Raw genomic sequence first — 21,673 nt, 5'->3', positions numbered from 1 at the left:
TTACAGCATTTACCAGCGCTAGACAAGCAGACTGATGTCGGGCTTTCGGCGTAGCTATTTATTAATTCGTCTACACAAACATGCCAGTTCAGTGTGCACTTGATTTGTATACTACTGATTTTATCGTTTATCTTCTTGACAGGAGTGTTCATTTCTCGAATTCTGGATTTGTGCTTGCCAAGGAAATGCTACAGGCATTCTTGGGATCCGGTAAGGATCGTCTGAGCTTCCTGGGAACTGGCACTCAAATGGAGGAAAATCACGAATGATCTATCGTAGTAAAAATACATTTAACGGTTGGCCATATGGTGTTAATAGAGAACTGAAGCTCAGATGCATCGGATATTCAAACAGTTCTCACGACAAGTAAAAATTGTCTTAGCATGACCAGAATATGCAGAGACTTACAAGATTATGCTAGACAAATAAAGGGTAGATGCGCATAGTTATCATCAGAAGAACGCAAATTTAGTTTCACACCTTATACATTCCTTTAGCTGAGTTATGCGTAAAAAAAAAAAAAACACGCAGACACACTGCTCGAACACCACTTCCATAACGACGCTTTTTCTAGTGCTTTAAATAGTTGTATCCTACGCTTGTCTGCGGTAACTAGCGACGCTTGTGTTACCTAAACTTTCGTATGCATCATTGTGTGATTCACGTATATAACTCTACATCAATCGAAACGAAAACAAAATATTTCATGACATTGTTCTTTTATATAAAAATTTATTTTGATTTTGCTACACTCGTATGAAAAGGCATAGGGACTGATCTTTAACTCTTGATTCGCGTATTTGTGCAATACTTTCAGGGCAATACTTTCACGAGGACGGCTTCAAGAACTACTCATGGTGGTCCTTATTCACAGCAACGAACTACGAAGCAAACAAGCAATGCACGGAGTTTCTTCTTAAACAAAAACTCATTTGTAAGTACCCAGTTAATCTGAACACTGCACGGTCTTGCTCTGGTTTGCATTGCAGTCATATTACGAGTTCTCGCAATGCATAAGTGTGAGAAGAATATTCGTAAATTCCAGCCCCAATCGAAATAAATGCTGCAGCGGCCTCAGTGGTTCATCTTATAGCTGTTACTAAGCAGTATATAGATAAGCATAAAGAGAAAACAGACGAATTGAAAGAACAAAAATAGATTGAGAACAGCAGTGTCGTAAATGCATCAGACAATCACCAGGACTGTCCTCTATTCCAAAACTAAAAAAGCTCATGGCCTTGGGCGTTCACAACACATTAAGGAAAATTGTCCAAGCTCAAAGTGTAGCTCAACTAGCCAGACTATTTTCCACAGAGGCAGGCAGACAACATTTATCTCACCTGAACCTCACGTGCTCTTTTTCGACCTAACGAGAATGCACCCTGTCCCACTCGATCAGGGGCCGCATTCGAATACCTCCACTCACACGTAACAAGCACCAGGACGACAACCAGAGTCGTCGTAGAGCACGCACCGGCGTGCTACTGAAAACAGCAGCCGCTATGCCAGACTCTGTCGCCTTTGTAGACGCCGCAAAATACTCCAACTATAAGCACTATGTAGCAGCTGTAACTTTGCTACGAGGTTAATTGCTCACAGCACTTTAGCTCCTAAACTCGGACCCTGACCACGCAGAACAAGTAGCAATCGCTTTAGCAATGGCGAACACAACCCGCACTACATTTTACACCGATTCTGAACCGCGGCCCAAGCCTTCCGTGTGGGCTCGGTATGTAGAGGTGGATTCACACGAGGAAACAGAGGAGGAATTTTCACAGCGAACGGCGCATCACGTGACGTGCACGTCATCGAAACGTGTCGTGCTCGCTTCATCCACTCTCCTCCGCTTGCGGCACAGATGGAGATGTATCGCCGCTATTTCGATCCCTCCGTTTGACAGTCGTCTGCTCTCGATCGAGAGGATTCAGCGTCAAATCGGTCAACATTAGTCGGATTGGCGTGGCTGGGAAGCTGGCTGCCGACTTAAAAGCCACGTGTTTTATACTGGGTGACAACTTTTCTTGGCACTGAAGGGAAAGCTACGAAGGCGGAGCTTCTGCACACGTAGCACTACGTGAAGTAGTCCGTTTTGGCGCGCGTCTCGTAACGCTGTGGAAAGTGACGGGGGTGCACCGTCAGCGTTTCATGTAGACGCAGACGCCGTTTAGCGTTTGAGGTGCTCGTGAAAAGGCTGACTTTCTCGCGCTTTCAAAAACGCGAAATCACAACAGATAAATTAACAGAAATATGAATATCTTACTATAGTGTCAGCTGTGTCTTGTCTTAAGCAGCTCCACGTAGAAAATAAAGGCGTAACAAGCGTGCTGCATAAGCATAGGAGTCGAGAGTATGCACGAGGATTCCGCGAGCGTAGCTCCGACTGTGTGCATGCGACGTGTCCGCTGCTGCACCGGAATAAACCAATCGCGTGGCTATAGGCACCCGGCAATGAAGTTTACAAGATCTGATGGTAGCGCCAGAACACACAGCCTAGCAAGTAGGCGCAGCAAAACCGAGTCTTCCAATGCGTAGCCTAGCGAGTAGACGCAGCGTAACTGAACTTGCACGCGCATATCATTTTCTTTTTTAGTTGTGAGCAGGAGGGTCACGGCTGATTATGTAAGCACCTAGGAAGCGTTCTTTGGAAACGTGCCAAAAAGGGAATTGACACTTCAGCGTGTCACCGTGTTCAGCGAGCGTTTCATTTTCTTAGTATCCCTGGTGGTCGGTACCAACAATGCTGAGGCGGCCCAAGAAGCTTCGTCGCGCCCTCTAGTCCACTGTCGGGTGCCTATTGTCGGTGGAGCATCAAGATTTTGCCCTCATGGGTGAATCTAGCTTAAAAAAGCAGCCCGAGTGCTATCGTGGGCCGCGTGGACTGACAGCGAGCGTTTAATTTGGTTCCCGGGCCATATGGGCTCCGACACCCACCTCTCGTCGCAGACGCCAACGAGCTTGCCCACTCCCTGGCGCGAGACCTTACTCACCGCGTCAGGAGAGGGGGTGTACCACAGCCTAAGGACGAGAAATGGCTCCGGAACCAACTGCACACCTATAATGAAATCTGTCAGCACTATCGTCTCGTACGACCAGGCTTTCCGTTACCGCACCCTCGACTCAAACAACCGCAAGCACTATCCTTCCGTCTCCAACAAACTGGAGCATATCCCTCACCGGCAGTTTATGCGAGATTCATGAGCGAACCAAGGCCGGGTGCACCCGATGCAGAATCTCGCGATGTAACTTACAACATATGCCGTGGCAATGCCCCGAATTGCGCGCAGACGACGGGTCTCCAATCACAGAAAGGGATTGGGATGCTCTCCTCGCAAGTCTCCCCGATCAATCAATCAATCTCTATCTATCTATCTATCTATCTATCTATCTATCTATCTATCTATCTATCTATCTATCTAGTTCACTTAACTATAAACATAAATATAAGCCATATGCAGAAATAGCCGATTTGTCCTAACACTTGCCAAATTTGGATTTTTGGTGTGGTTTAGAGATAAAGCAACCACTGGTATAATATAGTATTGAAAGGCAAAGGAAGAAGCGTTCAATTATTTGACACTATTGTTCGCCCTATCCTGTGAATGTTTGGACCAGTTATCACACCACGTATGCACTTACTGGAGCTTGTTGAAGCATCATACGATCTCTTCCCTTTCAGAGAACCTTTTTGATGCACAGAGGGAATGTGTTCGACCTTGACGGGGAGCCAAATATATGGGTGGTCATTGCCGAGCTTGTGCGTGCATTTGAAAATTGCCGCATGCTGTAGTGCACTTTTCATAAGGCGTTTAGGCTATTGCATAGCTATCGGAGAAAGTGTGCGAGGCACTGGTATCGATAGAAGCCCTTGTTGTCGTTTCAGTACACCCCTACAGAAGACGAGATGACCGACCTGCTGTGGAGTGGTGCTGCACTTCACGTTGCGCACAAGGTTAGTCAGTATTTCTTAAGCGCTGGCCTGCTGCGTTGCAAGACGTTGAGAATAAATTCATTAGAAAACAAATTCAAGTTTACCATATCTACAACATGAAATAGAAAAGTACCAATCATTTATCCTTCCATGGGCTTATTTAGTTACAATGAGCCGGTTCTATCATGCGTTTACACAAGCGGCACACTGCTTTAACAGAGTACTACTCCGCTTAAAGAGGTTCTGCCACGCATTTCCAAGCAATCATCCAGTGGCTTATACCGTGCTGAAAAACGGACACGTCCTATTCTATCGTGGGTTCGTTGACAGGGAAAAATTCGGGGTGGGGTTTCTTAAACATAAGAATAGTATCGCTGGCAACACAGAGGAGTACTACAGCATCACTGAGAAGGTGGTTACATGCAAGTATAATTTTTTTAACAAGATGTAGAAGTAGAAAATGGTGCGGACGTACGCGCATACTTCAAGTCATGATGATCATTTGGTTGAATGCTTCTATAAAGACGTAGAGTCAGCTAATAATAAAGTAAAGACACAGTATACTACATATTCTGGTAGCGAACTTTAATGCCAACGTAGGTAAGACACCGATCGGAGACCTTGCAATGATGAAATATGGCATCGGCTTGACATGTGCTAGAGGGGCGTTTTTAGCAGAGTTCACAGAACGTGAAATTTTACGGATCTTGATAATACGGGTAACCGTAAGTGGACGTGGCGAAGTCATAATCGCGAAACTAAAACTAGAACACTTCATTCTGATGCTCAAATTATCCAATGGCCGCGGGCGCAGAGATTTGGATTTATGGCATCATTTTTCGAGACAATAGGGAGAATTTCTAGCCTACTTTGATAATAAATTGGCAATTTCAGGTCACCAGCTTCGTAATAATGTTTAATCAGCGTGTTCTCGGGAGCCACGGCTACCGATTTGACACGTTTTCTGAGCTTTCTAAACTAGTGTTTTAGAGCCCATCTAATGTCGCTTCGGCCGCTTATTATGTGATGTGTGTCATTGTAGTGATCTGGTGCCCGAAAGCTGCGTGTAAATGGCTCTTATATTCTAGAACAATCAATATAAAACATACCTTCTTTTAAAGTCGTATCATCGAATGCGTGTTCATAAAGTTTCGCGCAATATTTTTATGCCTCAAAAAAAAAACGTATGCGTGATGGAGAAGTTATGCTCTGTAGCATCTTTGCATATGACCTTTACTGTAAAATCTGCAAATCTTTACAGCTTGTTTTGATGGTCAAGATGTGATTTTTACGTACTAGTTCGTTTGGTCAGCAGAAGTGCTTCGAAAAATATGAAGATACGAAAATGCTATGCATGTAGCTTAACAGTGGTGCTGGAAAATATGACGGTGGCGCGCCGCGTCGGTCTAGTGGCTAAGGTATGGGCTGCGCACCCGCAGGTCACGGAAGTGAAACCCGGTTGCGGCGGCTGAATTTTCTATAAAGGCGAAAATGCTGTAGGCCCGTGTGCTCAAATTTAGGTGCACCTAAAAGAACCCCAGGTGGTCGAAGGTTCCGGAGCCCTACACTACGGCGTCTCTCATAATCATATATGGTCGTTTTGGGACGTTAAACCACACTTATCAATCAAAATATGACGATGGTTATGTACAACCACCTACGATGCGCCACATTTCTCGAAAAATTTTGTTGTCGTCTAAAACACGTGCGTATATCCGTAGCTCTAGAGTAACTCCACAGCCTATGATGAAGCATCGTCACGTCTATCACGCACAAAGTAACTAAAATTCTCAAAAATGATTGCACGTTACTCCCGCTGAAAGTACAGTTCCTTTAAGCGAACCCCTGGTTTAACAAAAATTCAACCTTACCGCATATAAAGATGCTTTTGCCCAGAGAGCCCAGTCTCGATAGGTATTAAAGGCATACAAAGCGAAACTTGCTGTCGGCGTCAAAAACTTGGAAAATACTCAGTTTCAAAAAAACTTTGAACTTTCCAGCAATGTGTGTGTGGTAGTACGAGTGTTTAGCCTATTTCAGAGCAGGATGCAAATCTATATACAAGGCTGTCTGCCACAGCAGCGGCAAGGTTCAGATTTTCTTGTGTCTTGCGGTCTGACTTTTGATGCTGACCGCACATGATCGTGGGAGGAGTGAATTGTCGATCTTACAAGGGAATCTAACTACCGACCCTTGGTCAGGCCCGGCGAGTCGCTACAGCTTTAAACACGGTTCCGGATAAGGTAGTCCACCAACTGCATTCGTTTACTAAAGTTCTGTACTGAGAGTGGAGTCTAACGCACCGCTTGTTTGCAGGCATTTCGCATCTTCTTGGGCCAGTACGCTGAGTGGCTGCAGAAGATTGCCGCCTCCAAGACTCTGTACACGCAGTCGCAGCTCTTCTTCCTCGGATTTGTTGCGGCGAGTACTTATTTCTTAGTTCATCAGAAAGTTTCAGCTCATGCCTGCGCTCCGAGTTGAAGACAGAGAGAATGCTTGAATGAGTTTTCATCATATATGGTGTGGTACCCCGACAAAAATTATTATTTTCCGCGTAACTTCATCTTGCGCTCAAATTGTTGAAGCCATAAAAAACAATGAGTTCAGGTTCAAGGAGTACCGTTTCGCTACGGTTAATTTACTTTCAGAATACAAATATACCGTAACTGTTCGTGAACCGGATCGCTTTAGTGCATTGGTTTATGAAACAGTTCCGCTGAAATATTTCGTTCAGGTTGTGGAGAAATTCGAGCCGTTTAAAGAGCAAAACAGTGCTCGATATCTACATATGTGTATTCAGGATTTAAGGAAATAAACTACACCAGGCACGCTACTGATAAGCGCACAAGCAGCTGCTGCTCTGGTCACGCTGTTGGGCTGTTGAAGGCACGTGTCCTACCCTGGCCTCGGCGGTTGCATTTTGAAGGCCACAAAATCCTCACCCCATATTCTAGAACGTTCCTTCTATCGACGCTTCACCTTCACTTGAACAAGTCGATGGAAGCGCCATCTCTAAGAACTGCAAGTCGCTGCATATCAGGAATAACCTGCTGCTATTTTTCAGTAGCGCAGCGTCATTTTCAGCCGAGCAGTGGCGCACTGCTCAACTCCGTCAAGTGAAGGGTGAAAGTCGAGTCAACGAGCGTTTGTGAATACGGGGGTAAATGTCGATAAAGAACCCAAGATAAACGGGCAGCATTATGAACACGGACACTTTTTTCTGGCGGCAGTTTTCATATGGTTACGGAAAACCGAACCGTGCCGACTGAAGGAGGCTTGAAGTATAACATAGCTGTTAAGATTTAGCATCTCAAAACCACGATGTTATTGTAAGATACTGGAGGGCTCGGAAATTCCGACGACTTGCAGATTTTTAACGTGTATCTAAGTCTGTGTACACAGACCTCAAACATTTTTGCCTACAAAGAAAATCTGGGTGCCGTGGCTGGCGTTCGATCACGGGACGTGTAGGTCAACATTTAAGCACCACAACCATTATACACGGCGGCGGGTGACATTTGAAGGCCGAGCTAAACAATCGTGTTTCATTCTTTGAGGAGAAACCTAAGCGTCCTCCGATTTATTTTCTTTTACAAAAATTAAGTTGCTGACGATTTTGGCATACGAGGCCGTAAGAGCAAAGACGGGAAAGGCAATAAATCTCACGGAGTTGGTTCCAAGCCAATTGTTCTTAGCGCGAATAAAGGTGTACAAAAAAAAACACCTGCCCCATGTTAACTTTCACCAGTGCTTCATTATGTGATGGCATAATATATGTACGCACTTCATTTAGCGTGTCAATCCACAACCTATGTGAGCGTGCTGTGCAGTCAAAGGGAAAATAGTTATACCGTGGTAATAATGGGCCGTGCACAAATCCCATTTCTTGGTCATATGAGCCAACGACATCTTACGGGACCACCATTCTCCGATTGTATGTTCTCGTGCTATTGAAAATATTACTCGTAAAGCAAAGCGCATCAGTACAATCCAGTTTTGTATAATGAAAGATTGTTGAAAGTTCACTGTGTTCGCATACTTTCGTGTTTTCTTTTGTCCGATATTTTATAAAGGCTGAGAAAACGAATACATGATTCGATACCAAGAAGCTTACGTAGCATTGCTTGCGTTTTTGGGGCCCCAGTAAGAGTCCCTGTCTGTCGTATTTTGGAAGGTTCAAAAGACCAGGCGGTTTAATGTATTTGCTCAAGAACTTCAAGATGTTGGTTACAATAAGAGTGATATCGAGCCCGAAATAAAAGTGGCAATAATAAGTGTAAAGGATACTTTCATATTGCTTGCGCAATCGTTTCCCATAATTGCAAGGAAGTGTACTGCCAGTGCAACAATATAGTGACACAGCAAGGGGCGTCCATACATGTTCATTAACATTTTCTCATACAGCAAAACTGTCCTCATTGAAATGAATGTCGCCATTGTCGCCATTGCAGAACAGATGTACCTCAACCGCGCTGCACGTGCCGCCTACTGCTACAGCCATGAGCGAGCGGTGAGTTCCCAACCAACACTTGAATAAAACGTTTTAAAATCGTGTCTTGAAGGAGCGTGGTTTGTACGATTCCGCAAATTAGGAGACACACGAGTTGGAGTACGCAGCACGCAGCAATTATTTGGTATATTGTACTTTACTGTTTTTCTCTGAGATATTAGGAGACTCTAAGCCGTGCGCTGAGAAAAGAATTCAGCTTTTTTTTTATGATAGCAGTTTCCCACATGACACTATACACAGGGTGACCATACAAGGCTGGGTATAGCCGGTGTCTTGTGTGCCAGAACATGCGACATGTGTGATTCTCATGGGGGACAAATATGCAACTGCAACTTACGACGAAGTCACCCACACCAGCCTCTACGAAGAATCGTCCAGAAAAGGTTTCATACGACCTCCAGAATGGGGATGTAGAGGGCGCGTATTAATTATACAGCTGACGTGTCACTCCCTCGCGTTATATGACCAGAGGTCAGTATTAAAAGGGGGGGGGGGGGGAGGGGCTTTTCGAACGCGACTTGGGCGCGTGCGGTGACTCTTGTGAATTGCGGCGCTAACGGCTCATTCTAGAGCATTGCCCTTCTGTCGACGGGCTCAAACAAATCCTTGTCGACGGAATAATAGTATTTGTCGAAACGGTTGCCGTAGAGCATGGTGTACAAAAAAAGTGGAGGTGTGGACACTCTCCACCCACATTGATAGATTGATTGAAAACTTAATTATTGTACTACTTACAATGTGTTCTCGCTTGTTGCCTTCAGAACCGTGAGAAAAAAATAGCGAAAAAAGGCATGGGTGACTTCAAACTGATCAGCTTCTTATTGCTGGGCAGGGAACAGTGGTCGTGTACAAGGCAGCGCACCACAAGTTCAGTCTGGATCTGATGAGTGGGTCTTGTATCCAGTTGGCAATTTCCTCGATGTCTTGCCGTAGGTGAGGCAGGGTACGTTGGGCTTTTTTCATAGAAGCTGCTCGGCGTGATTCGTGAGCGGGGCATTCCCAGAGGATATGCTCCGTCGTTGCTAGCTTGCGAAGGACCGGGATTGTTGTGAACCTTTGTAATCTTCTGAGTGTGACCTTGTAGTGGTAGATAGTTCTTGGTGGTGGGGCACGGTGTTTTGTAGGTTCTTCTAATTTAGCGCTTAGTTGTCGCCGGCGCTGAAATTTCGCTCGGTAGTTGCCTTCATGGGTCTCATGTAGTGTAATCGTTGCGGACTGCTTCGAGCTGTCATCGCCGAATCGTTCCTTGCTATGATGCTGCAAGGCTCGTTGATGAACTAGCTCGTGTACCGGTATATTGGTGTGTCCAATAATCCAATGAACTCGTTCCCCGACTGATTGTTCTTAAAGTTGCGCGGAATAGTGCAGGGTGTGCCTGGCGTACGCTGGCAGGTTTCTTTTAAATTGGAGTGTTCAAAGCACTTGCCGCGAGTAGGTGAAGATTTGAATAGCTCTTAGCGACGATCCTGTTTGATTGTAATGAGCCATAGCTTCCGAAATAGCGTACCCTTCAGATGTTTTGTGCAGCAAGCAAGATTTCGTAATAAAAAATGAGGATGCTTTTCCTATTCCCAGGTTCACAATTGTTCCTGTGTTGGAGCCTTCAAGAGTGCATGAGGCATCCGTGTAGATGATTTCTTCCATGTCACGTTTTAGGTTTACTTTTATGGTACTGAATATGCCGATGGGCGTAGTAAGCTCTTCGCTGATTGTCCGCGGCTTGAATGATTTGTGGGGTTTAACGTCCCAAAACCACCATTTGATTATGAGAGACGCTGTAGTGGAGGGCTCCGGAAATTTTGATCACCTGGGGTTCTTTAACGTGCACCCAAATCTGAGTACACGGGCCTACAACATTTCCGCCTCCATCGGAAATGCAGCCGCCGCAGCCGGGAATCGAACCCGCAACCTGCGGGTCAGCAGCCGAGTACCTTAGCCACTAGACCACCGCGGCGGGGCTCATTCCCGTGTTCCATTGGTTCATTAGCTTTGGAAGTGTCCCATGGTTTGTCACAGTATTATTTTGCAATGGTGGAATGGTAATGCTGGGTAGAATCTGAGCCAGGTCTTGGTTACTCAGACCTAGCTCGTTTTTGACTCTTGCAGCGCGGCCTAGGTTTAAGCGCTCATTTTGAGCTTTTAGTGAAGGCTCTACGTATCGCCTAATGGAAGAAGTAGACCTGTTCCGTACATGTCTTTGACTTTGATGTACTTTGGTAGCCCAGTGGCGATGCAGGTATCCACTGGTAGCCCAGTGGCGATGCAGCCTTTGGTATACGCCTCAGCCACAGTTTTGTGGGGGGAGCTGCTACACAGGGGCTTATAAGGGACTTGAATTACGACGAGGCAAACATGCGTTTTTTTTTCACTTCATTGTAGTATTTAACAGTGCACGCTCGCTACTAGTTTCTCGTGACAGAAAAACGCCACGTGCGGCGTGCGCCGCTATTGGCTGCATGGTGTAACAAAAAAAAAGAAGGAAGCATTATACCTCCAACGTTCGGTTCTGACATGCGCAACGATGTTAAGACGCGTTTATACCAGGGAGACAGCACCGATTTTGGTTTGCCGACTGTTTTTGAGTGTCTTTTGTCTTGTCGAAGGACACAAACAGTCCGCCGATGGTCTCTCGAAGACTCCGGCTGCGCCTTGCCGTGCTCACCATCTTTTGTTGGCCAATTTCGTAGTCACATTGGAGGCACACGCAGCGACAGCGACTAAACTTGCACACCTGCAGCTCATTTTCAGCCGTGCTCTCTGCTCTGCCATTGTCCCTCTCCGGCTACGCAGTGCAGTCCCCCCCCCCCACCCCCGCCGCACCATAATCCACGGTGACGAGGGACGGGGGTGGTTAGACACAAAAGGAAAGCGAAGATAAGACTTTTGCTGGGTGCTAAAGATGCCTATTCAGAGGCTGCAGAAGCCTCGGAGAGGGCATTGTTAACTCCCCCAAGATTGCCGGCTTGAGGTAGTTTGAAGCATAGACATGAGGCAAATTTTCGCTCAGCAGCAGATCTCGTGGAGACACGCCGACGACAGGTCTGTGTATACGTTTTGCTGGAGTTTTCGGTCTGTCATCATGTTACACTACGACGACCTGCTGTCTTTTGAGGCGTCATGGTCGGCCTAGTGTGACCATGGGGTTTGGCCACTTCGTCGGTGGGTGACTCGTCGGCCGGTGGTCTGCGTCTGCATTGTGTCTTCGTCGGGGTCATGTCAGTGTCGTGTCGCTATAGTGAAACGAACCTTTACGGACGCTACACACTGGGATTGTACTCTGTAGTACATGCGCCGGTCCCGGTTGCGTGTGGGGTGCTGCGACTTGGGGGTCGAGAGGAGAAAGGCGGAAACATTATCTGGGCGCGTCGTCGAGTGGAGTGTCCACAATTAACTTATTTTTTTTACATCTTGCGTAGAGTAACGATAAACTTGTCTGGTCTCGTACGCATACGTGAGCAAAAGAAGCACACAAATGACACCGCGGTGAAAAATCGTGAATCTATTTCTTCGTCATTATTCATTAACCTATTGAAAACGCCTAGTTTGCATGGTACGTGTTAATTCTTTTTGTGTTATTCTGTGGCTACTCGCAGAATGAATTCGGTGAATTTTCAATAAAATCACTGGTCGATTTCACTGCTGTCGATCTCACTTGTTGATTGACGCAACAGCAGTGGCACCGACTAACGAATCTTAAAATTACTCACCAGATTGCCCCTGCATGTAGCTGCGGGGTAGCACAAAAAATCATTTACTCAAAGCGGAATAGTGCAGAATAATCACTAGCTGTGGCTCGCATTCGCGAAGCTAAGCGTGTTGGTAGCTAACCAGGCTGCCAAACAAGCTTCCAAGTTGGCGAAGAAGGGGCGCCCATTCAGCGCATCCAACCGACATCAAGGACAACGGGAGGCATGTGAAGCTGCTATACGCCTCCAATCCTGCGGTGGAGCACCTCGTGGACTGGTTTTGGTAAATCGTAGGATGAGGGCACGTGTAACATCTTTACGGCGTGCCCGCAATTCGTAGTCTCACCGCGTCTCATGGCTCTCTGGCATGCATGCCCTCAAGGCTTCTCTTGCAGACACAGGACTTGGGCATGAAAATGGCGACTGCGGCGTAACCCGGTTCAGTGTGTCCACACCCTTAGTGATTGCACGCATGGAGTTCCCTAGCCAATTCGGAAATAACGCTTCTTTGGCGGCAGTGTTCTGCGAAGTCACAAGAGGTTGCTAATGGTCATCAAAGGTTGTCGTCAAGAAGGAGGATGCGTGGTGCTGACCTCAATGTTGGTGCAGCCACGTCGACGGACGCCACATTGAGCCATCAGCAATGCACACTGTGCAAATGTATTTGTAATTATTAAGGTCTAACAAATTTGACTTTTGTGAATAATCGTGCTCGGAGTTCTAACTTTGAGGGAAGGGGTGTGTCATTTTTTTTTCCTTTAATTTTAGCCTTTCACGCCCTGCGTTCTTTTTCTTTTTGATGACATGCAGCGAGTGGGTGAACCAGGTAGCACAGCAATGCACCAACTTTCGCAAAGCCTTCCGGTGTCCGGGTCCAGCGTCTTGTCCCTTTTGGAGGCTCGTGGAGAACGACTGCTGGGAGGACCGCGATAGCACGCCGTCATGGAGGAGTTTGGTGTAAACTTCAAATGATTTCCTTGTCGACTCCTGGAGACTATACGCCTAGCTATATATACTCGTATGGCCATACAGTCGGCAATTTAGGTCTGTTTTGAAAGAGACGCAGCGTTATTGAACGTGCGAACATGTGTGATGTTATTGACTTGTGATTGTGTCTTCACTCTGTTTTTTTCTTTGCTATTATTTTTTTTACGGAGAAGTCAGCACAATATAGCACTTTATTTTATGTGTTCTGGTTCGGATGTGTGAATACTTTCCTAGTGAAACAGGAGTTCCTAAACTCATTAGGTTTTTCACGCTGCACTCATTTGACGAGACTTTAACGTCACAAGCGTTTGCACAGTACTAAGTTGCGTGACACACTCACTTTTGCCGTGCCATGAACTAAGCAATGTGGGCATCCGCGCTCATCAAGTGATTATTATTTGAACAGGTGATATCGCTTAAGTGGTTTTGTGATATCACTTTTGCGTTCTGGATCTAAAGCGGAAAGCGTTTTCATAGAAATGTTTAATTTGAAGCATTTCTGACAATTCGTGAATGCATGCGTATGTTGGCATGAAATCTGCTTTAGGTTCAAGTGCGAATAAAAGTATAATAATTTGTACAGAATGTCTTCGCTGTAAATGTAACTATGAGCAGAATATGCCTCCTCGCATCTTCTTTTATGGCATCCATCCAAGAGCACTTGTGGCTTTCTCTTTGACACGCGGGGAGTTAGCCCCAGTGACCTAAACAAAATTTTTGGGATAACTTTCTTTTATCTAAGAGACATCAAGGCGAAAGCCTCCTCACCTTTCTTGTCTTTTTGATTGCACCCTTTTCTCAACGTTTCCCTTCACCCTCATTGAAACCTTCCTTGAATATATATATATTTTTTTTTGACGTAGCAAGGAATGGGTTATGTGACGTTCACGGGAATTCCCTGAACATCCATGCTGTAAAGAGTGGTTGGTAGCAGCTAGTGGGTGGTCGGAGAATGTGTAAAGGGATAGCATCTGTCAACCACCGACTCGTTACGTAATTCCTGATTGCTTTCCAGAGTACTACTATGAAACTGTGCGCTTTCAGCCATCAAGCTCAATTAGGTGCAAAGCATTTCGTTGCTACCGTATGCAATTTTGGCGTCTATGCGCATATTTGTTTGTCTCTCTGTATATCTAGCCGCTTAACTCTGGGTGCTCTCGTGATCACTCCCGTGACTTGGCGCCCCACCGCAATGGTCTAGTGGCTAAGGTACTCGGCTGCTGACCTGCAGCTCACGGGATCAAATCCCGGCTGTGGCGCCTGCATTTCCGCTGTAGGCGGAAAAGTTGTAGGCCCGTGTACTCAGATTAGGGTGCAAGTTAAAGAACCCCAGGTGGTCGCCATTTCTGGAGCCTTCCACTACGGTGTCTCTCATAGTCATATGGTGGTTTTGCTACGTTAAACCCCACACATCAACAAATCATCAATCGATCAATCCTTGACTTCGCGTGAACTAAAACTAGTATTAGAGAATGAGATGATATGACAAATTCCACGCGCTCGTCAACACATGAATTATGCCACCATCGCGTCGCAGACGTCGTCAAACACGTCTCACCAAACAGTGTCACATACCCGCAGTCGGGTATGCGCCACTGGTGTGCAGGTACGTGCCACAGGGGATTAAAACTTGGCATATGCCCACGAACAACGAGAACACACCGGCGTAATAATAACGCGTGAGCGTTAAGAAAAACCTGACATCGGCAGCTTTGACTCGACGAATGCAAAGAATTAAAGTCAGGGTTCTATATAGGAATCGAGTTCTCGGAACTGCTTTACAAATAGGCAATAATGTTCGTAAAAATTCAGTTGTGGCTGCAGTGCTGGCTATATAATTTTATCAAGCTTACATATGTACTATCTTGATGCAGTCATCGGGTTAACATTAATTGAATTTGGGTGTCATGCGCTGAAGTTGATTTACGTATCAGCGTCCAGGACTACCATCTTCACGAGCACCAGCGCTTCATATCAGCTGATCGCTTATGGTGTTGCGAATACTCATTTTTCTGTTGGCATAGTTGCGCAAGTGCAAACGGATATATACATCTGCAATTCTTCAGCATATGTCTGTGGGTGAGACATTTACACATATATTTAGCGCCATTTCATGAGCTGTCGCTCAATAAATCTTACAACATGGTCATATTCTCTCCGCATGCTTAGTACATCGATTCCCAAGGTACCTGGGATCTGCATAATTTTTTATATACAGGGTGCAAGTACACGAGATTTATCATTCACGTTTTCTTTATAATGACGCGTCTTAAGGCGCATCATTAAACATTAAACATTAAAGACTTAAACATCAAAGAGAAAAGAGCTTCCCTCAAAGTATTATGATATGCTGTTCTCCCGATATCATGTTTAAGCTTTTTCTCTGCCGCCATGGTATTGCGGCTAAGGTAATTGACTGCTTACCTGAAAGTCACAGGATTTAGTCCTGGCTGCGGCGGCTGAATCTTCGGGGGAGGCGTAAATGCTGTAGGCCCAAGTGGTCAGATTTGGGCGCTAGTTAAAGAAACCCGGATACAGGACCGGATACAGGAGCTGGCTATTCCATTCCAGACTTGTAAAGAATGGAATAGCCAGCTCCTGTATCCGGTCTGCCATCTCAAAGTCATGCCCGCACCTGATTCGACAAAGCATGTGTGAACAAGCAGTTAAGTTGCAGCAGGCAGGGTACCCTGATGCTGTTATAGCCGCTGTTAGTGAAAGGTTGCTTAAAACCATAAGAGCAGGTGGTAAGCTGGCGGCGACGGAAAGATGCAAAGGGAGCAGTCCTTTCTCGGTAATCCCTTATATTCACGGAGTGTCCCACCGGTTTAAGAGAGTGGCGGCACGCTTTGGCGTCAACGTGGTGTTTTCAGCCAAAAGTAAACTGAAGGATATTTGCCCGAGACTGCAGCACCGTGAAAATAAAAAAAGTGGTAAAAAAGGCAAGTGCACAATGAGACATGGCATTCGTTTCGTGTCTTGTGTAAAAGGGGTGGTATACGAGACGCCCTTTTCGTGCGGACACGTTTACGTGGGCCAATCTGGGCGGTGTCTCAATATCCGTCTACGCGAGCACCACAGCTCTTTGAAAGGCACACCGACATCCCACTTGGCATTACATTGCCGTCAGTGTGGCTGTACTCCAATGTTCGATCAAACAGCTGTGCTATTCCGTCACAGAGAGCAGTTAACCCGAGAATTAGTTGAGGCCTGCTTCATCCGAAAACGTGGCGAGAAGTGCGTGAGTCATCCGTCTGTACTCCTTCACGATAAAGAATTTTCATTCCTAATGAGCACGTTTTCATAGTTTCACCGAGGTAAGCATGCGCAGTTGGTGTTACATTTTTCGTTTGTAGGGTTTTTCGGGGGGCTGTTAAGTTTTTCTAAGTTTTCTTGGTTCCATTTACACATGCGCGTTTACCTGTTTATTTCCTGATATTACATTTTTTGTTTTTGTATGACGTTGTATAACAATATATGTGTAAAAAAGTAGGCGTGAGATTTCTGTGATTTGAGTTCGTATATATTCATGTGTGTTTCCTAATAAACTTGGTTTGAAGTTAGCGCTCGTGTTGTCTACGTTTCTTTCTTGTGTTTCCGTTCTGTGGCGCTAAGATTTCTTAGTCATACAATACATCTCGTTTGTAAAAAATCAGCATAGTTCACCAAAAGAAAAAAAACAAAGATGGCTGGGAAGAAACAGATGTAGACCTCGACGCGTGACGTAACTTGGTGAGGCTCGGGAAAAAAACAGCGCCCAACGTGGGGCTCGAACCCACGACCCTGAGATTAAGAGTCTCATGCTCTACCGTTTGAGCTAGCCGGGCACGCAGGAATTGACTCGGCACACAAGATCTCGTTTGTAAAATATCAGCATAGCTCACCAAAAGAAAAAAAAACTAGGATGGCTGGGAAGAAACAGATGTAGACCTCGACGCGTGACGTAACTTAGGGAGGCTCGGGAAAAAACAGCGCCCAACGTGGGGCTCGAAACCAGCACCCTGAGATTAAGAGTCTCATGTTCTACCGACTGAACTATCCGGGCACGCAGGAATTGACTCGGCACACAACATCTCGTTTGTAAAAGATTAGCATAGTTCACCAAAAGAAAAAAAACAAAGATGGCTGGGAAGAAACAGATGTAGTCCTCGACGCGTGACCTAACTTGGAGAGGCTCGGGAAAAAACAGCGCCAACCGTGGGGCTCGAACCCACGATCCTGAGATTAAGAGTCTCATGCTCTACCGACTGAGCTAGCCGAGCACGCAGGAATTGACTCGGCACACAACATCTCGTTTGTAAAAGATCAGCATAGTTCACCAAAAGAAAAAAAACTAGGATGGCTGGGAAGAAACAGATGTAGACCTCGACGCGTGACGTAACTTGATGAGGCTCGGGAAAAAAACAGCACCCAATGTGGGGCTTGAACCCACGACCCTGAGATTAAGAGTCTCATGCTCTACTGACTGAGCTAGCCGGGCACGCAGGAATTGACTCGGCACACAACATCTCACTTGTAAAAGATCAGCATAGTTCACCAAAAGAAAAAATCATCTAGGATGGCTGGGAAGAAACAGATGTAGACCTCGACGCGTGACGTAACTTGGTGAGGCTCGGGAAAAAAGCAGCTTCCGCCGTGGGGCTCGAACCCACGACCCTGAGATTAAGAGTCTCATGCTCTACCGACTGAACTAGTCGGGCACGCAGGAATTGGCTCGGCACACAACATCTCGTTTGTAAAAAATCAGCATAGTTCACCAAAAGAAAGAAAGAACTAGGATGGCTGGGAAGAAACAGATGTAGACCACCACGCGCGACGTAACATGGTGAGACTCGGGAGAAAAGCAGCGTTCACCGTGGGGAACGAACCCATGACCCTGAGATTAAGAGTCTCATGCTCTACCGACTGAGCTAGCCGGGAACGCAGGAATTGACTCGGCACACAACATCTCGTTTGTAAAAGATCAGCATAGTTCACCAAAAGAAAAAACTAGGTTGGAGGGGAAGAAACAGATGTAGACCTCGACGCGCGACGTAACATGGTGAGACTCGGGAAAAAAACAGCGTCCACCGTGGGGCTCGAACCCACGACCCTGAGATTAAGAGTCTCATGCTCTACCGACTGAACTAGCCGGGCACGCAGGAATTGACTCGGCACACAACATCTCGTTTGTAAAAGATCAGCATAGTTCACCAAAAAAAAAAACTAGGATGGCTGGGAAGGAACAGATGCAGACCTCGACGCGCGACGTAACATGGTAAGACTCGGGAAAAAAACAGCGTCCACCGTGGGGCTTGAACCCACGACCCTGAGATTAAGAGTCTCATGCTCTACCGACTGAGCTAGCCGGGCTCGCAGGAATTGACTCGGCACACATCTCGTTTGTAAAAGACCAGCATAGTTCACCAAAAGAAAAAAAACTAGGATGGCTGGGAAGAAACAGATGTAGACCTCGACGCGTGACGTAACTTGGTGAGGCTCGGGAAAAAAACAGCGCCCAACGTGGGGCTCGAACCCACGACTCTGATATTATGAGTCTCATGCTCAACCGACTGAGCTAGCCGGGCACGCAGGAATTTACTCGGCACACAACATCTCGTTTGTAAAAGATCAGCATAGTTCACCAAAAGAAAAAAACTAGGTTGGAGGGGAAGAAACAGATGTAGACCTCGACGCGCGACGTAACATGGTGAGACTCGGGAAAGAAACAGCGTCCACCGTGGGGCTCGAACCCACGACCCTGTGATTAAGAGTTTCATGCTCTACCGACTGAACTAGCCGGGCACGCAGGAATTGACTCGGCACACAATATCTCGTTTGTAAAAGATGAGCATAGTTCACCAAAAGAAAAAAAAACTAGGATGGCTGGGAAGAAACAGATGTAGACCTCGACGCGTGACGTAACTTGGTGAGGCTCGGGAAAAAAACAGCGCCCAACGTGGGGCTCGAACCCACGACCCTGAGATTAAGAGTCTCATGCTCTACCGACTGAGCTAGCCGGGCTCGCAGGAATTGACTCGGCACACAACATCTCGTTTGTAAAAGACCAGCATAGTTCACCAAAAGAAAAAAAACTAGGATGGCTGGGAAGAAACAGATGTAGACCTCGACGCGCGACGTAACATGGTGAGACTCGGGATAAAAACAGCGTCCACCGTGGGGCTCGAACCCACGACCCTGAGATTAAGAGTCTCATGCTCTACCGACTGAACTAGCCGGGCACGCAGGAATTGACTCGGCACACAACATCTCGTTTGTAAAAGATCAGCATAGTTCACCAAAAAAAAACTAGGATGGCTGGGAAGGAACAGATGCAGACCTCGACGCGCGACGTAACATGGTGAGGCTCGGGAAGTAAACAGCGCTCAATGTGGGGCTCGAACCCACGACCCTGAGATTAAGGGTCTCATGCTATACCGACTGAGCTAGCCGGGCACGACAGTATTGACTCGACACACAACATCTCGTTTGTAAAAAATCAGCATAGTTCACCAAAAGAAAAAAAACAAAGATGGCTGGGAAGAAACAGATGTAGACCTCGACGCGTGACGTAATTTGGTGAGGCTCGGGAAAAAAACAGCGCCCAACGTGGGGCTCGAACCCACGACCCTGAGATTAAGAGTCTCATGCTCTACCGTTCGAGCTAGCCGGGCACGCAGGAATTGACTCGGCACACAAGATCTCGTTTGTAAAAGATCAGCATAGCTCACCAAAAGAAAAAAAAACTAGGATGGCTGGGAAGAAACAGATGTAGACCTCGACGCGTGACGTAACTTAGTGAGGCTCGGGAAAAAACAGCGCCCAACGTGGGGCTCGAAACCAGCACCCTGAGATTAAGAGTCTCATGTTCTACCGACTGAACTCTGCGGGCACGCAGGAATTGACTCGGCACACAACATCTCGTTTGTAAAAGATTAGCATAGTTCACCAAAAGAAAAAAAACAAAGATGGCTGGGAAGAAACAGATGTAGTCCTCGACGCGTGACCTAACTTGGAGAGGCTCGGGAAAAAAAACGCGCCAACCGTGGGGCTCGAACCCACGATCCTGAGATTAAGAGTCTCATGCTCTACCGACTGAGCTAGCCGGGCACGCAGGAATTGACTCGGCACACAACATCTCGTTTGTAAAAGATCAGCATAGTTCTCCAAAAGAAAAAAAACACTAGGATGGCTGGGAAGAAACAGATGTAGACCTCGACGCGTGACGTAACTTGATGAGGCTCGGGAAAAAAACAGCACCCAATGTGGGGCTTGAACCCACGACCCTGAGATTAAGAGTCTCATGCTCTACTGACTGAGCTAGCCGGGCACGCAGGAATTAACTCGGCACACAACATCTCACTTGTAAAAGATCAGCATAGTTCACCAAAAGAAAAAATCATCTAGGATGGCTGGGAAGAAACAGATGTAGACCTCGACGCGTGACGTAACTTGGAGAGGCTCGGGAAAAAAGCACCGTCCGCCGTGGGGCTCGAACCCACGACCCTGAGATTAAGAGTCTCATGCTCTACCGACTGAGCTAGCCGGGCACGCAGGTATTGACTCGGCACACAAGATCTCGTTTGTAAAAGATCAGCATAGCTCACCAAAAGAAAAAAAAACTAGGATGGCTGGGAAGAAACAGATGTAGACCTCGACGCGTGACGTAACTTAGTGAGGCTCGGGAAAAAACAGCGCCCAACGTGGGGCTCGAAACCAGCACCCTGAGATTAAGAGTCTCATGTTCTACCGACTGAACTATCCGGGCACGCAGGAATTGACTCGGCACACAACATCTCGTTTGTAAAAGATTAGCATAGTTCACCAAAAGAAAAAAAACAAAGATGGCTGGGAAGAAACAGATGTAGTCCTCGACGCGTGACCTAAATTGGAGACGCTCGGGAAAAAAACAGCGCCAACCATGGGGCTCGAACCCACGATCCTGAGATTAAGAGTCTCATGCTCTACCGACTGAGCTAGCCGGCACGCAGGAATTGACTCGGCACACAACATCTCGTTTGTAAAAGATCAGCATAGTTCACCAAAAGAAAAAAACTAGGATGGCTGGGAAGAAACAGATGTAGACCTCGACGCGTGACGTAACTTGATGAGGCTCGGGAAAAAAACAGCACCCAATGTGGGGCTTGAACCCACGACCCTGAGATTAAGAGTCTCATGCTCTACTGACTGAGCTAGCCGGGCACGCAGGAATTGACTCGGCACACAACATCTCGTTTGTAAAAGATCAGCATAGTTCACCAAAAGAAAAAACTAGGATGGAGGGGAAGAAACAGATGTAGACCTCGACGCGCGACGTAACATGGTGAGACTCGGGAAAAAAACAGCGGCCAACGTGGGGCTCGAACCCACGAACCTGAGATTAAGAGTCTCATGCTCTACCGACTGAGCTAGCCGGGCACGCAGGAACTGACTCGGCACACAACATCTCGTTTGTAAAAGATCAGCATAGTTCACCAAAAGAAAAAAAACTAGGATGGCTGTCAAGAAACAGATGTAGACCTCGACGCGTGACGCAACTTGGTGAGGCTCGGGAAAAAACAGCGACCAACGTGGGGCTCGAAC

The 21,673-nt window shown here is 46.6% G+C and overlaps 22 non-coding genes across 22 annotated transcripts in view; all 22 read right to left on the bottom strand.

Moving 5' to 3' along the window:
- Window positions 1-16,865: 16,865 nt before the first annotated feature.
- Window positions 16,866-16,938, bottom strand: TRNAK-CUU (transfer RNA lysine (anticodon CUU)). Its single transcript has one exon. It is a non-coding gene; the product is annotated as a tRNA-Lys (tRNA).
- A 145-nt stretch (window positions 16,939-17,083) lies between these two features.
- TRNAK-CUU (transfer RNA lysine (anticodon CUU)) lies at window positions 17,084-17,156 on the bottom strand. The gene has a single exon. It is a non-coding gene; the product is annotated as a tRNA-Lys (tRNA).
- A 144-nt stretch (window positions 17,157-17,300) lies between these two features.
- Window positions 17,301-17,373, bottom strand: TRNAK-CUU (transfer RNA lysine (anticodon CUU)). The gene has a single exon. It is a non-coding gene; the product is annotated as a tRNA-Lys (tRNA).
- Window positions 17,374-17,518: 145 nt separating this feature from the next.
- Window positions 17,519-17,591, bottom strand: TRNAK-CUU (transfer RNA lysine (anticodon CUU)). The gene has a single exon. It is a non-coding gene; the product is annotated as a tRNA-Lys (tRNA).
- A 145-nt stretch (window positions 17,592-17,736) lies between these two features.
- Window positions 17,737-17,811, bottom strand: TRNAK-CUU (transfer RNA lysine (anticodon CUU)). Its single transcript has one exon. It is a non-coding gene; the product is annotated as a tRNA-Lys (tRNA).
- A 147-nt stretch (window positions 17,812-17,958) lies between these two features.
- On the bottom strand, window positions 17,959-18,033 carry TRNAK-CUU (transfer RNA lysine (anticodon CUU)). The gene has a single exon. It is a non-coding gene; the product is annotated as a tRNA-Lys (tRNA).
- A 141-nt stretch (window positions 18,034-18,174) lies between these two features.
- Window positions 18,175-18,247, bottom strand: TRNAK-CUU (transfer RNA lysine (anticodon CUU)). Its single transcript has one exon. It is a non-coding gene; the product is annotated as a tRNA-Lys (tRNA).
- A 143-nt stretch (window positions 18,248-18,390) lies between these two features.
- Window positions 18,391-18,463, bottom strand: TRNAK-CUU (transfer RNA lysine (anticodon CUU)). Its single transcript has one exon. It is a non-coding gene; the product is annotated as a tRNA-Lys (tRNA).
- Window positions 18,464-18,605: 142 nt separating this feature from the next.
- On the bottom strand, window positions 18,606-18,678 carry TRNAM-CAU (transfer RNA methionine (anticodon CAU)). The gene has a single exon. It is a non-coding gene; the product is annotated as a tRNA-Met (tRNA).
- A 144-nt stretch (window positions 18,679-18,822) lies between these two features.
- On the bottom strand, window positions 18,823-18,895 carry TRNAK-CUU (transfer RNA lysine (anticodon CUU)). Its single transcript has one exon. It is a non-coding gene; the product is annotated as a tRNA-Lys (tRNA).
- A 146-nt stretch (window positions 18,896-19,041) lies between these two features.
- On the bottom strand, window positions 19,042-19,114 carry TRNAK-CUU (transfer RNA lysine (anticodon CUU)). Its single transcript has one exon. It is a non-coding gene; the product is annotated as a tRNA-Lys (tRNA).
- Window positions 19,115-19,259: 145 nt separating this feature from the next.
- On the bottom strand, window positions 19,260-19,332 carry TRNAK-CUU (transfer RNA lysine (anticodon CUU)). Its single transcript has one exon. It is a non-coding gene; the product is annotated as a tRNA-Lys (tRNA).
- Window positions 19,333-19,473: 141 nt separating this feature from the next.
- On the bottom strand, window positions 19,474-19,546 carry TRNAK-CUU (transfer RNA lysine (anticodon CUU)). Its single transcript has one exon. It is a non-coding gene; the product is annotated as a tRNA-Lys (tRNA).
- A 145-nt stretch (window positions 19,547-19,691) lies between these two features.
- On the bottom strand, window positions 19,692-19,764 carry TRNAK-CUU (transfer RNA lysine (anticodon CUU)). The gene has a single exon. It is a non-coding gene; the product is annotated as a tRNA-Lys (tRNA).
- Window positions 19,765-20,127: 363 nt separating this feature from the next.
- TRNAK-CUU (transfer RNA lysine (anticodon CUU)) lies at window positions 20,128-20,200 on the bottom strand. The gene has a single exon. It is a non-coding gene; the product is annotated as a tRNA-Lys (tRNA).
- Window positions 20,201-20,347: 147 nt separating this feature from the next.
- On the bottom strand, window positions 20,348-20,420 carry TRNAK-CUU (transfer RNA lysine (anticodon CUU)). Its single transcript has one exon. It is a non-coding gene; the product is annotated as a tRNA-Lys (tRNA).
- A 147-nt stretch (window positions 20,421-20,567) lies between these two features.
- TRNAK-CUU (transfer RNA lysine (anticodon CUU)) lies at window positions 20,568-20,640 on the bottom strand. The gene has a single exon. It is a non-coding gene; the product is annotated as a tRNA-Lys (tRNA).
- A 145-nt stretch (window positions 20,641-20,785) lies between these two features.
- Window positions 20,786-20,858, bottom strand: TRNAK-CUU (transfer RNA lysine (anticodon CUU)). The gene has a single exon. It is a non-coding gene; the product is annotated as a tRNA-Lys (tRNA).
- Window positions 20,859-21,003: 145 nt separating this feature from the next.
- On the bottom strand, window positions 21,004-21,075 carry TRNAK-CUU (transfer RNA lysine (anticodon CUU)). Its single transcript has one exon. It is a non-coding gene; the product is annotated as a tRNA-Lys (tRNA).
- Window positions 21,076-21,219: 144 nt separating this feature from the next.
- TRNAK-CUU (transfer RNA lysine (anticodon CUU)) lies at window positions 21,220-21,292 on the bottom strand. Its single transcript has one exon. It is a non-coding gene; the product is annotated as a tRNA-Lys (tRNA).
- A 143-nt stretch (window positions 21,293-21,435) lies between these two features.
- On the bottom strand, window positions 21,436-21,508 carry TRNAK-CUU (transfer RNA lysine (anticodon CUU)). The gene has a single exon. It is a non-coding gene; the product is annotated as a tRNA-Lys (tRNA).
- Window positions 21,509-21,650: 142 nt separating this feature from the next.
- The window catches only part of TRNAK-CUU (transfer RNA lysine (anticodon CUU)), a 75-nt gene continuing 52 nt past the window's right edge, over window positions 21,651-21,673 (bottom strand). The window contains exon 1 of the tRNA in view: window positions 21,651-21,673. This exon is cut by the window's right edge and continues 52 nt beyond it. This is a non-coding gene — a tRNA (tRNA-Lys).

This window comes from Rhipicephalus microplus, chromosome 3 (genome assembly GCF_043290135.1).
Source record: "Rhipicephalus microplus isolate Deutch F79 chromosome 3, USDA_Rmic, whole genome shotgun sequence".
Classification (NCBI taxonomy): domain Eukaryota; kingdom Metazoa; phylum Arthropoda; class Arachnida; order Ixodida; family Ixodidae; genus Rhipicephalus; species Rhipicephalus microplus.
Note: the sequence above shows the minus strand (reverse complement) of the source record. Positions and strands in the feature narration are given on the sequence as shown.